Here is a 12,927-nt window from a genome sequence, read left to right as displayed (position 1 = left end):
TAAGGAATGTTAGAATCCTAGGCCTGAAGGGGGCGATGTTTCATTTCATTCATTCATTTCATTTACTCAGGGCGGCTAACAAATCAAATCAGGGAAGGGGGGGGGGGGTACAGACAAAAAATAAAAATAAATGATACATAACAATACATAATTTAAAAACACACAACAGTCGTACCATTCAAGACGGGGCAACAGCTCTTTAGCCCCAGGCCTGTCGGAACAGCCAGGTTTTAACGGCTTTGCGGAAGGCCTGGAGGGTGGTGAGGGTTCGAATCTCCATGGGGAGTTCGTTCCAAAGGGTCGGAGCAGCCACAGAGAAGGCTCTCCTTCGGGTAGTCGCCAGTCGACACTGGCCGGCGGATGGAATTCGGAGGAGGCCCAATCTGTGGGATCTGATCGGTCTAGCGGAGGTGATTGGCAGCAGGCGGTCTCTCAAGTACGTTGAGTACGATGTGGTTTGCTCACTGCTCCGTGGAGAAAGCCAGATGAAAATAACCCTGGTCTGTCTGTCTATATACCAGTCTTTCTCAAAATTGGCTGCTTTCAGATGTATGGACTCCAACTCCCAGAATTCCCCAGGGGAAATCACTTTTTTTCAGAAGTGGTTTCCCATTGCTTCCTTCCTAGGGCTGAGACAATGTGTCTGGCTCAAAGCAACTCAGATGTCTTGTGCCTAAGAAGACTAGGATTCACAGTCCCCTGGTTTCCTAACTACTAATCGCTTTAACCACTAGACCAGTCTAACTCTAAGGAATTAAGGGGGACCAAGGTATCTATGGACACTCAGATTTCCCCTGAGCTTCAGGGAATCAAAACATCTAACCCAGGGGTGAAATCAACTTACCTTGACCATCCCACCTCCGTGCATGCGCAGGACCTTCTGTACATGTGCAGATTGTCAAAAATGGGACGTGATGACGTCCGGGTGGGTGGGTGGGTGGGTGGAGCCTCCCACCACCACCGTTAGCAGTTCGTCCGAACCGGATAGAATCGGCTGAATTGCACCACTGATCTAACCAAAGTTGGATATAAGGTCGTTGACTTGAAGCTCTTTCTCTTCTCTGTTCCCCCAAGTGGAGATGACCAAGCTTGAAGAGAAACTGGAGGAAGCAGTTGGAGCGCGAGATGTTGTAGAGGCAGAGAAAGGACACTGTGAAGCACGGGAGAAGGCCCTCCAAGAAAGCATGTGAGTAAAGCGATTAGCTCTAAGTCAGGGTGTCCAACCTTGGCAACTTTAAGACTTGTGGACTTCAATTTCCAGAATTCTCCAGCCGGCTGGCTGGAGAATTCTGGGAATTGAAGTCCACAAGTCTTAAAGTTGCCAAGGTCAGACATCCCTGCTCTAAATGGACTCAGAAAGATCAGAATGTCTCCGTTAGGAAGAGGCTGTCTTGTGTCATCACACCAAAGGGTTCGTGAAATAATCTTAATGAATTTTAAATTTATTTTTCTTTTTTTAATCTTTTGCCCCACTAGATTCCATTGCAGAGCACTGGAGTAGGAAATGAAACACAACTCCAAATATATTCCACTTTTTCCAAGTAGCAGGTGCTGTGCTGACAAGCATCATTCCTCCTCTTGCAACGTTTAAAAACAGCCAGAAATAGCACAGGATTATTGAATCTCCTGAGAATTCAGGAATCCCATCCCCCTTCCTTTAACCCAGCATTTTACACTTAAAATCTTGCAAAATTTCCAGAGAGAACACAATCCCACCTTGTGAGATTTCTCCCTCTTATTATTTGGTTTTGCTTTGGAGAAAGAATAGAAACCTGGTGGATTATTTTTTTTTAATATCTGCCTCCTGAAATAAGGAGCGTCAAGCCATTAAAGGGCCTATTGTCAGCTGCTCCTTTGAGAAAGCAGGGCATAGAGTGAAAGGGACAGGAACGGCAATGGAAATAAGGACGTTGAACTCAGTTAACACTGTGTTTTCTTTCCGGGTTCCAAATTAGAAAGAAGATAGACAGGCAGGAGGCAAGCAGGCACAGACAGACAGACAGACAGACAGACAGAGACTGTCGAAGTTTGTTGCAGAAAAATCAAATCCAGAAAGGACAGACAGATAACTGATTCAACTGGATCCATTAACTTCTTTATATACTTAATAACAGATGAATAAATGTACAATACCAATAGTAAATTCTTTCAACGTGGTAGAAGTTGCAAGCAGAACACAAGCAAGACAGAACCGTTTCATCTCAGAGCAGACAGAGTAATTTCAGTTTCGATTCTCAGCACAGACTCAGACCTGCTTAAGCTCCCATTGGCTGACTTAGTTGCTATGCCTATTCATTGGCTGACCTTGTTACCATGTCTCTCTCGGTCATGAATATTCTAACAGAGATAGACAGCAATAGAATATCTGTAGTTCAGGATTGCAATGTGAGATCCCCGTTGCTTTCTGAGCCTGATTATTTGCTTGCAGGTTTTTCATTGCCCAAGTAGGTAACATCATCATTGTGAAGGAATGTGGGGTTTCTGCTTATTAATATATATTAGCTTGCCCTGCCACGATGGATGGGTGGATGGATGTCCCAAAGGTGCTTTTTCAAGAGGCAACTGGACTTCCTTTGTTTTTCCTTGAAGACGTTGTCAAAAACTGAAGAAGTTTCTTGGATGAGAAGCAAAACGTCTTTAAGGAAAAATGAAGTTGAGTTGCCTTTTGAAAAAGAACCATAACCTGAATGACAGAGAATCTCTATAGATGGAGGGAGGAAGGGAGGGAGGGAAGGATACAGTGGTGCTATTCAACTGGTTGTATCCGGTTCGGGCGAACTGATAGTGGTGGCAGCAGGAGGCTCCCCCACCTGCCCGGACGTCATCACGTTCTGTTTTTTATGCTCTGCGCATGCGTGGAAGGTCCTACCATACTCACATTTGTGAACCGGTAGCAAAGGTAAGTTGATTTTGCCCCTGGATGGATGGATGGATAACAGCAGTGATTAAATTCAATTTTTTTAAACTACCGGTTCTGTGGGCATGGCTTGGTGGGCGTGGTGTGGCTTGGTGGGCGTGGCTTGGTGGGCGTGGCAGAGGAAGGATACTGCAAAATCTCCATTCCCACCACACTCTGGGGCCAGCCAGAGGTAGCATTTGCCGGTTCTACTACTCAAAATTTCCGCTACCGGTTCTCCAGAACCTGTCAGAACCGGCTGGATTTCACCCCTGGATAACAGGCTATTTATATATCAGCAATAGGGAAGCTGAAGACCTCCGGGTGGCCCCTGGCCGGTTGTGTTTCCCCTTTGACTGACGTGTCTTCTTGCTATTTCCTTCCAGGCACAGCTACCTGGCTGAGATTGCCTCCCTCCAGCATCGCCTGCAAGCCCGTTCCTCCTCTGCCCGCCGCAGGTGCCCCCCCTTCTGGTACTTATTGTGGGGACTGGCCAGTTTTTGCGTTCTTTTCCGGCTTGTAAGTTTGGGAGCAGAGAGAAGGGGTCTCTGGGGCAACATTGCACAAGGGTGGTGAGAGTCCCGAGGAGGAAGAAAAAAAATCTAAGGAAGGGTCATTGGAATGCAGAGGTTACCTCTGTGTTGTTGGGATGTCAATTAGCCCAAACTTCAGCCCAAACTTCAAAGCTTCAAAGCTCTTTGCAAAAGTTCACTTTGGACTTTTTCCAGGAAAGAGCTGTCCATTTCTCTGAAATCTTCTGTTGGAGGAGGAAAAGAGACAGAAAAGAGCAAAGAGAAAGTTAAAAAAAAAAGGAAAAGAAAGTCTAGAAAAAGAGAAGAGGGAATCAGAAAGAAAAGGACTTGCCACCCTTGCTTTGGCTCCACCCACCCCTTGCTTTGGCTCCACCCACCCCTTGCTTTGGCTCCACCCACCCTTGCTTTTGCCCCACCCACCTTTGCTTTTGCCCCACCCATCCTTGCTTTTGCCCCACCCACCTTTGTTTTGGCTCCACCCATCCTTGCCCACCTTTGCTTTGGCTCCACCCATCCTTGTTTCTGCCCCACCCACCTTTGCTTTGGTTCTATCCATCCCTTGCTTTTACCCTGCCCACCTTTGCTTTGGCTCCACCCATCCTTGCTTCTGCACTCCCCACCCTTGTTTTGGCTCCACCCACTCTTGTTTTGGCTCCACCTACTCCTCATCAATTAATTTAGCCCCACTCGACAGTGATGTGCAGTAATTCCAAAATACTTTGTTCCGCAGAAAACAATTTGCCCCTCCAAGCTGAGTAGAATAAATACTTCTGTAGATGATTGGATCAGAGTTGGAAGGGACCACTGAGAACATCAAGCCCACCCCTCAGGAATCCAAGATCCTCCCCTGCACGCTTTCTCCATTTTGGCTCTCCATGTTTTCTTGCTTGCTTTTTGGAATTTTGTCATTTTTGTCAAAGAACGGACACATTTTTTCTTCTGGTTTCTAATCCAATGCCTTTCAGTGCTAAAAGTGTCTTTTTTTAGCCTCTTCTGCTCTCATTTTATTTTCACCGCAATTGTATTTTCAGAGTTTCCTCTTTTAGAAACTCTCTCTTATTCTGGGTTGGTTTTTTCCCCTCTATTCTCCTGCCTTGGAATTCTCCTTATCCTTGCTGTTAATGAATGAAAACCTGCTTTTCTGGGGTTCAACATTCGCAGAGTTTTTAATTTGCTTTAAACTCCAATAGTCTATGGCCTTTTCTCCCCTGTTAGCCTTCTTTTTCCATTTAATCAATGTAGTCCACCCTATAGCTCAGGATCAATTCTGGATCAATAATTCTGGATCAATAAGACATCTGAATTCATATATTCAGATGTCTTATTCCACACTAAATCTTGACAATTAAAAGCCCTTTTTGAAATTAAACCAGGACAAGAGAAGGGGGCTTACATTGACCAAATCCCAAAATAAAGGTGGTGAGAGTGTATATGTAGGCTAAACTGAAATTAACCCAGAATAAAACATCAGGTTTCTGGTTCCTTCATTATTATAGTAACATAATAACACTGCATATATTCTGTGAAAATTTTTAAAAATTTAATTTCTAGGATGTAATTTCTAATGCATGAAAACACAGCCATTTCCTATTCTATTTATAATTCTATTTATAATAAACATGTTTAATTATATAAGAAATCAAACACTGAGAAGATAGTTGTATGTATATGAAAAGAAATCCCAATTAAAGGGGATTGTCTTCTAAGTAGATAGTAGTAGGTATAGGAATGAAAAGGCTGCTTATACTATTCTGATTTTAATACCAAAGATCAATCATCAAAGCTTTTATTTTAGGAGCTATTGATTCTAAAAAGAGAAGGGAATAAAATTACTCCAGGGAAAGGATTTTTAACCTGTTCCTTTTTGCTGATATTTATTTTTATAATTATATACAGTATACAGTCATGGTATTTTTAGCTCCAAACCCTCTAGTACAGGGATCGGCAAACTTAAACACTCAAAGAGCCATTTGGACCCGTTTCCCACAGAAAAGAAAATACCGGGAGCCACTAAGGTCCTACCCGGAAGCCCCCTGTTCAATTCTGGACCTGACCGGAAGTTCAGTTCACCCACCATAGAGTCTCCTCCTAGCGCGGCGTACTTTTTCCTCTGCCTGTCATAACCGAAAACCCTATGAATTGTGGAGACAACTGGAAAACCCTCCTCTTGTCATAGAGTCTTCTCCTGGCGCACTGTGCTTCCCCCCCCCTCCGCCAGAAACTCCTCTCAAAATTGTAGCGGACAGAGCCGCAGCAGATGGAGGAAAGAGCCACATGCGGCTCCAGAGTTTGCTGACCCCTGCTCTAGTACCCATGTCAGGCTTATTAAGGTGTGAATTTTTCACTTTCCTATAAAAAGGCAGCACCAAGTTCAAGAAAACTTATTTATGCCATCAAAAATGTACGCAAATTACTAAGGTGCTTGTGAGAACCTGCTTTTTTTTTTTTTAATTAGTTCTTGCTATTTTATTTCCTTCTGTTTCCTTCTGCTTAAACACATTTTTATTATGTTTCAGGAAAGGCTGATCTTTTTCCTCTAAGTCTAAAGCAACTAACCAGGACCTGGAAAAAGATGGGAAGTGATAGAAGATATTTTTTTTCAACCCCCTTTCCCCATACTTTAAAGGAGAAGAGAAGATAGACCCTCACAAGACTGAAATGCAATGCGGCTCCTACACATAGTCCTCGACTTACAACAGATCATTCAGTGACCATTCAAATTTACAACAGCATTGAAAAAAGTGACTTAAGACCATTTTTCACACTTGCGACCTTTGAAGCATCCCCATTTTGATCACGGGATCAAAATTCTGACGCTTGGCAACTGACTCGCACTTAGGACGGTTGCAGTGTCCCCTTTTGTGATCTTCTGATAATCAAAGTCAATGGGGAAGCCGGATTCACTTAACAACCGTGTTGCTAACTTATGAACTGCAATGATGCACTTAACAATTATGGCAAGAAGGGTCGTAAAATGGGGCAAAATTCAATGAGCATGTGTCTCACTTAGCAACAAAAATTTTGGGCACGGTTCTGGCCGTAAGTTGAGGACTGCCTGTAGTATGCTTTCAGGGATAGAGCAAACAGATAAAAATGCTTATTTGTTTAAAATGTTTATCTGTTTATCTAAAGGTGTTTAAACTGGTGGATAAAAATATATCAGCCTGAAGTTTTGTGCTGAATTAAAATCATTTTCTACTTAGCTGACTACTTTGTTGTATAATTCAATTTCAGTATTTCAGGTCCCACTGAGCTCCGTGATGTCTATGGAGATGCTCAGCCATCCAGATCATGGTTGTCCCCAAGGAGATTATTCAAAAGACAACTGGACTTTCTTCGCTTTGCCTTGTAGCTTCTCATCCAAGAAGCTTCCTCCGTTCTTTTCCAGCATTCAGTCAGAACTGAAGAAGCTTCTTGGATGAGAAGCAAAATGTTTTCAAGGAAAAACAGAAAAAGCCCAGCTACCTTTTGAAAAAAGCACCTTTGGGACTGGCTTCTAATTTCCTGGCCAGGGAATTCTGGGAGCTGAAAGCCACACATCTTACAGTTGCCAAGGTTGATGCAATCAAACATCCTCTTTAACCAATGGTTTCCATATCTTTTGGATTTGAATACTCATAATCCTTAAAGTTATGACTGGGGATTATGAACTTGAAACATAAAATGTTTATAGGACAACAGGATGGGAAGACTTTGTTAAAACTTTGGAAAATTTTAATTGAGGGAAAAAAACCGTAACATAGGCCTAGACTGGAAGCAGTGGACACTCTAAGTAGAATTTTCTCTAAGTAGAAACACTTATTTGTGTAATTTATAGAATAACAGAGTTGGAAGGGACTTTGGAGGTCTTCTAGTCCAACCCCCTGCCTAGGCAGAAAACCCTACACCACTTCAGAAAAATGGTCATCCACCATCTTCTTAAAAACTTCCAGTGTTGGAGCATTTACCACTTCTGAAGGCAAGTTATTCCACTGATTATTTGTTCTAACGGTCAAGGAATTTCTCCTTTGTAATCTTTTTCCTTTTTTTTATTAATGTAATAATAGAACCTGGAATTCAAAATTAGAAATTACTGGGTGGAGCATTCTGGACTAAGAGATTCAAAAAATAAAATGAAATCCATATCATCCGTACTTAAGTCAGGGAGTTCCTTTTTATGTCCTGTTATGATAGCCTTCATTTAAATGGCCTTTAAAAGGAATTAGACCAGTGATGGAGAATCACGCCCTGGCTGGTGTGCATGCCTATTTTATGGCTGTTTTGGGGGCCATTTTGAGGCTGTTTCCCAGCCATTTTTGGACAAAAAACTGCCTGAAAAACTGCTTTAAAATGCCCTGAAAAACAGCCTAAAAACAGCCAGGAAAACGGCCTGAGAAATGGCCCCAAAAACGTCCTGGAAAACGTATGTGTATGCTGGGAACCAGAAGAGCAGCTGTCGACTGCACATGTGTGCACAGAGAGGGGTCTGCCTGTCCCCTCTGGCACGCATGAAATAGGTTTGCCAACACGGAATTAGACAAATGGATAGATGTCATTAGTTATATGGAACCTCCAGTTTTAGAGGTAATCTATCTCTGTACGGCACTTGTTAGAGGAGGTCAGTATTCTGGGAGACAGAATACTCCAAATACAGGTAGTCCTTGACTTATATCAGTTCATTTAGTGACTGTTCAAAGTTACAATGTAACAGCCCTGAAAAAAGTGCCCTGTGGCTGTTTTTCAGATTCTTGGCCACTGGTTCATCTTTATCACCATTGCTGGGTCCCAAGGTCATGTGATCACTTTTTGCGCCCTTCTGACAAGCAAAGCCAGTGGGGAAGCCAGGTTCACTTAGCAACTGTGGCAAGAGAGATTGTAAAATGGGGCAAAATTTACTTAACAAATGTCTCACTTAACAAAAGAAATGTTGGGCACAATTGTAGTCATAAGTCAAGAACTATCTTGTTCAGATTTTGTCCAGTTTGAGTTCAGGTCATGTTCTCAGTTGGGCAAGGCAGGAGCTGTCCAGCAGAGGGCAGTGCATGCTTATACTCTATTCTGTGACTTTATTTTATGTTCATTTTTCATTTCCCTTCATCTGATTGCAGCCAGAAATCTTTAAGTGACAGGTAACCTGCCTTTGGCTCTCCCACAAAGCTCAGCAGGGATGCGTTCAGAATGGGAGGACCACCAGGAAGAATCCTAGGGCTGAAGGCTAGACTGAGAAGTCAACCATACATCCCAGACAATAGGAATACAAGCTGTAAGATTGCCAAGAAAAAAATAATACAATTCCAGTTCAGCTATAGAGAAGACATCGCCTTCTAACCCATTTCCTGCTAAAATTCAGCAAGAAAAGGGTGCAGCTTTGTTAACTTTCTTTATACGTGTCAAAATCACCTTCAAATTATGGGCATATAACATTTAACACTGAGCAAGTAAAATAAGTATAAAATACTCAAGTATAAGCCGAGTTTTTCAGCCCACTTTTTGGGCTGAAAAAAGCCGCCTCGGCTTATACTCGAATCAGTGAAAAATTTGCCCGAAATGGAGGAGAAAAAGGGGCGGGGCCATGCCGCTGGGTGACACTCGTGAATGGCCCAGCGCCCCTGAGTTTCCCCTCCCTCTGTGTCAGTTTGCTGCGCAGCGCGCACCGCACCATCCCCCCTCCTCACGTTCTAATGTAATGCAGGGCTGTCCCCTTCCTCCCCCTCCTGCCGCTCTGCAACGATGTCCCACCTCCTCCTTGTTATGGCAAGCAGCCACATAACGATGTCCCAGAGCTAGTTTACTTTTTTTCTTTGAAATAAATATTCAAAAACATTATTGGTATCTATTTTTATTTTTGAAATTTACCAGTAGCTGCTGCATTTCCCACCCTAGGCTTATACTCGAGTCAATAACTTTTCCAGTTTTTTGTGGTAAAATTAGGTGCCTCGGCTTATATTCGGGCCGGCCTATACTCGAGTATATACGGTAGGTCATAGAAATAGAGCGTAAGAGTAGGGGTGAAATCAACGTACCTTCGCTACCGGTTCTCAAATGTGAGCGTGGGCGGACCTTCTACGCATGTGCAGAGCGTCAAAAACGGGACGTCATGACGCCCACCGCCACTGCTACTGGTTTGCCCGAACCGAACACAACCAGCTGAATTGCACCACTATATAAAGGGTGTATAAAATAAATAAGATTAAAGCTAAATATTTTCCCAGCACTGGGTCACATCGACAGCATTTTCTCTCGCCAGCATGAGGCCTTCCTTCGTACGTGTTGTATGCACCCCCAGGACATGTGAGATGGATTGTTCTCTGCATTCAAAGAATATCTTCCGTAAGGAAACTCCATTTTCTTAGATTGTCCTTTGATCTTCCCACCGCAGCCCGCAGTCTATTTAGTTTTATTAACTTGAGAAGAGTTCATGTAAAGTTCCGGTCTACCCAGAAATTAAGCCATGCTTTCTAATTGCTCCTGAAAAGAGCAATTGGGATTTCTAAATTGGTACCTGTCATAAGGCACCAGTCAGCGGGTACATCCACATGAAGCCCCTGCCAGCTCCCATCTTATTCTGCACTGTTTCAAGGGTCACTGAGGAAGAAACAGAACGTTCTGATCAAAACGGAAAAGGGGGGAAAAAATGGATGGATGGAAAGGTAAACTTCAGAGATGAGTAGTAAGGCAACACCATTTTGGAAAACAACACATTCCCACCAGCTCTGGTTTAGAAGCCTAATTACAATTTGCCTTTTGAATCTTTTCATAGCCACACAAGAGGCCAAGATTCCATTAAGGAGGTTTTTTATGAAGTAAAGGTAAAGGTTTCCCTCGCACATATGTGCTAATCGTTCCCTACTTTAGGGGGCGGTGCTCATCTCCATTTCAAAGCCAAAAAGCCGGTGGCGCTGTCCGAAGATGTCTCTGTGGTCATGTGGCCAGCATGAATAAACACCGAAGGTGCCCGGAAAGCTGTTACCTTCCCACCAAAGGTGGTTCCTATTTTTCTACTTGCATTTTTTAGTACTTATGAACTGCTAGGTTGGCAGAAGCTGGGACAAGTAATGGGAGCTCACTCTGTTACGCAGCACTAGGGATTCAAACCGCCAAACTGCTGACCTTTCTGATCGACAAGCTCAGCGTCTTAGCCACTGAGCCACCACATTCTTAATTTTTCTGAAGTTATGACGTGAAAATAAGGAGAGTTAAAATTATTTACTGCTGTCCTGACTTACTTACTTACTTTCTTTCTTTCTTTCTTTCTTTCACTTAAAACCAAACTGAGCAGTTTTTGGTGGATTTGTGTTCGAAGAGATGAAGAGATTAGCCACCTTGCTTGCAATCACAAAGGACATTAACTTCACAAGCCTCACTTTCTAATCACTTTTTGAAATTGCCTATTAACCATCTTGAACTATTAGAGATCTTCAAAACAACCAGCTTGAAAAGTCTTATTAAGTCTATCTTGAATTCTGAACAGAAGAAAAAGATATATGCTTAAAAACAAGGAATTTGAAATAAACAACAAAAAGCTAAACTAGATTTGGAGCTAAGAGGTTTATAAACAGATTAAAGATCCAGATACATTTAGAATATTAACTTTGCTATAAGATTTTGGAATAAACTATAAAAAGTAATGTGTCCTGTCTTTTCTCTCTCTCTCTCTCTCTTCTGCATTTTTGTTCCTTTTTTCATTCTGTTTAAATTTAGTTTGTATTAGTTTTTACTACTGCAATTAAATTTTTAATAAAAAATTATATTTAAAAAGATTGGAAAACAATGATTTAGCAGTTTGTTCTACCATATATGCTTGTGAATAAACCCATTAATAATCTGCCCCTTGATTTTTTAACCAAGATAGCATGAAAATGTGCCACTCACAAAAAAGATGTCTTAAAAGTTGACATATCTGTGAATGGGACTATGTGTAAGTGTATACGAGAAATATGGGTAGTATAAAAAAGTATAAGATAAACCCATTTGCAGATACCTCAAACCGGTGGTGGGTTTCAACATTTTTTAGAACCTCTTCTGTAGGTGTGGCCTGCTTTGTGGGAGTGGCTTGCCAGCCATATGATGGGTGGGAGTGGCTTGCTGGCCATGTGACTGGGTGGGAGTGGTTTGGCAGTCATGTGACTAGGTGGGCATGGCCAACTTGTAAAATGTGGTGAAACTCACTTAATGCTCTTGCTTAGCAACCAAAATGTTGGCTCAGAAACTCTGGCATTTGAAGCACGCAAGTTTTAAAGCTGTTAAGTTACAAGACCCTTGCACCCCTAACGTTTTAGGGGAAAAAAACCCAGGGGTGTTCAAACTTGGCAGCTTTAAGACTTGTGGACTACAACTCCCAGAATTCCTCCTCTTGCTCTTCATCTTGATGATGTGCGGACGGGCGGGGGGGAGGGAGCTGGAACTGGTTCTAAACGGCACTGTAGATTTGTGGAACCTCTTCTATAGAAGAACCTGGCAGGAACCCACCCCTGCCTCAAACCCATTTTTTGTGCACATGGCGATCTGTGTGGCTTAGTGCTTAAAATGTTCAGCTTGTCTGCAAGTATATACAATAATACAATTTACAGGCCACCCAACTGTAACTGGAAATGCGTGGCTGACAGCTAAGAAAAAGTAAACGCAAAGAGAGAAACAGATCACAAGCAACCAAAAGACAAATTCTACACAACAACAATAAAAACATCCTAAGGCAATGATGGCTAACCTTTTTGTCGCCGTGTGCCGAAAGTCCCTGCACACATAATGCAATGCACGTGTGACATCACACACCCCACATGTGACTCTGCCCCGCACCCTGCACATGCGCACATGACCCCCCCACGCTCCCCCTGCTCTCTGTGCATGCACGCACACCCCCAGGCCTCCTGCACATGCACACATGTCTCCTGCATGCCTCCCCCCCGCGCATGTGTGGCAGAGACCCAAAAACCTTGGAAAGATGGTTTAATGGTGGACAGAATCACATGGCTTGTGGTCCTGGGGGGAAAAATGATCGCATGCTTCCAGGTGAAGGAGAAGAAGAAGAAGAAGAAGGAGAGAGAGGAGAGGCTTGCTAGGTTTTTAATACTCTGTTTGGCCACACCTCTTTGTTTCTTGTTCCTGTGTAAGAAATGTATTCTGATTGGGTGTCAGACTCCCATGGGGCCATGCAGGGGCAACTCTGTGTTTTGAGTCCCAAGTTTGGTTGAGTTCTCAGATGCCATGTGGTGAGTTGGGTAAAGGGCTAATGCCTTAATTCCATCACCTGGAGCTGAAGTGGAGGGGTCTTTGTTAGGTAAATAGATTGGCTCGGGCTTCTTAATGGCCCATTGACAAATGGGAGGTGGGCAGGAAGCTGCAGGAATTTACTTTGTGTTTAAAACGTGTTTCTCCATTTTCACATCCAGGAAAATGTAATATTCTGCCTTTTCGATATTTCCTAGGATATTTCATTTTTCTAGGAGAGGACTAGGTTTTAACTTCCTATAGTTCACCATCACATCCTAAGGGGTTAAACCATCCCTTTTCTCCCAGTTA

The sequence above is a fragment of the Thamnophis elegans genome, chromosome 1 (assembly GCF_009769535.1).
Source record: "Thamnophis elegans isolate rThaEle1 chromosome 1, rThaEle1.pri, whole genome shotgun sequence".
Classification (NCBI taxonomy): domain Eukaryota; kingdom Metazoa; phylum Chordata; class Lepidosauria; order Squamata; family Colubridae; genus Thamnophis; species Thamnophis elegans.
This window is presented reverse-complemented; position numbering follows the sequence as displayed.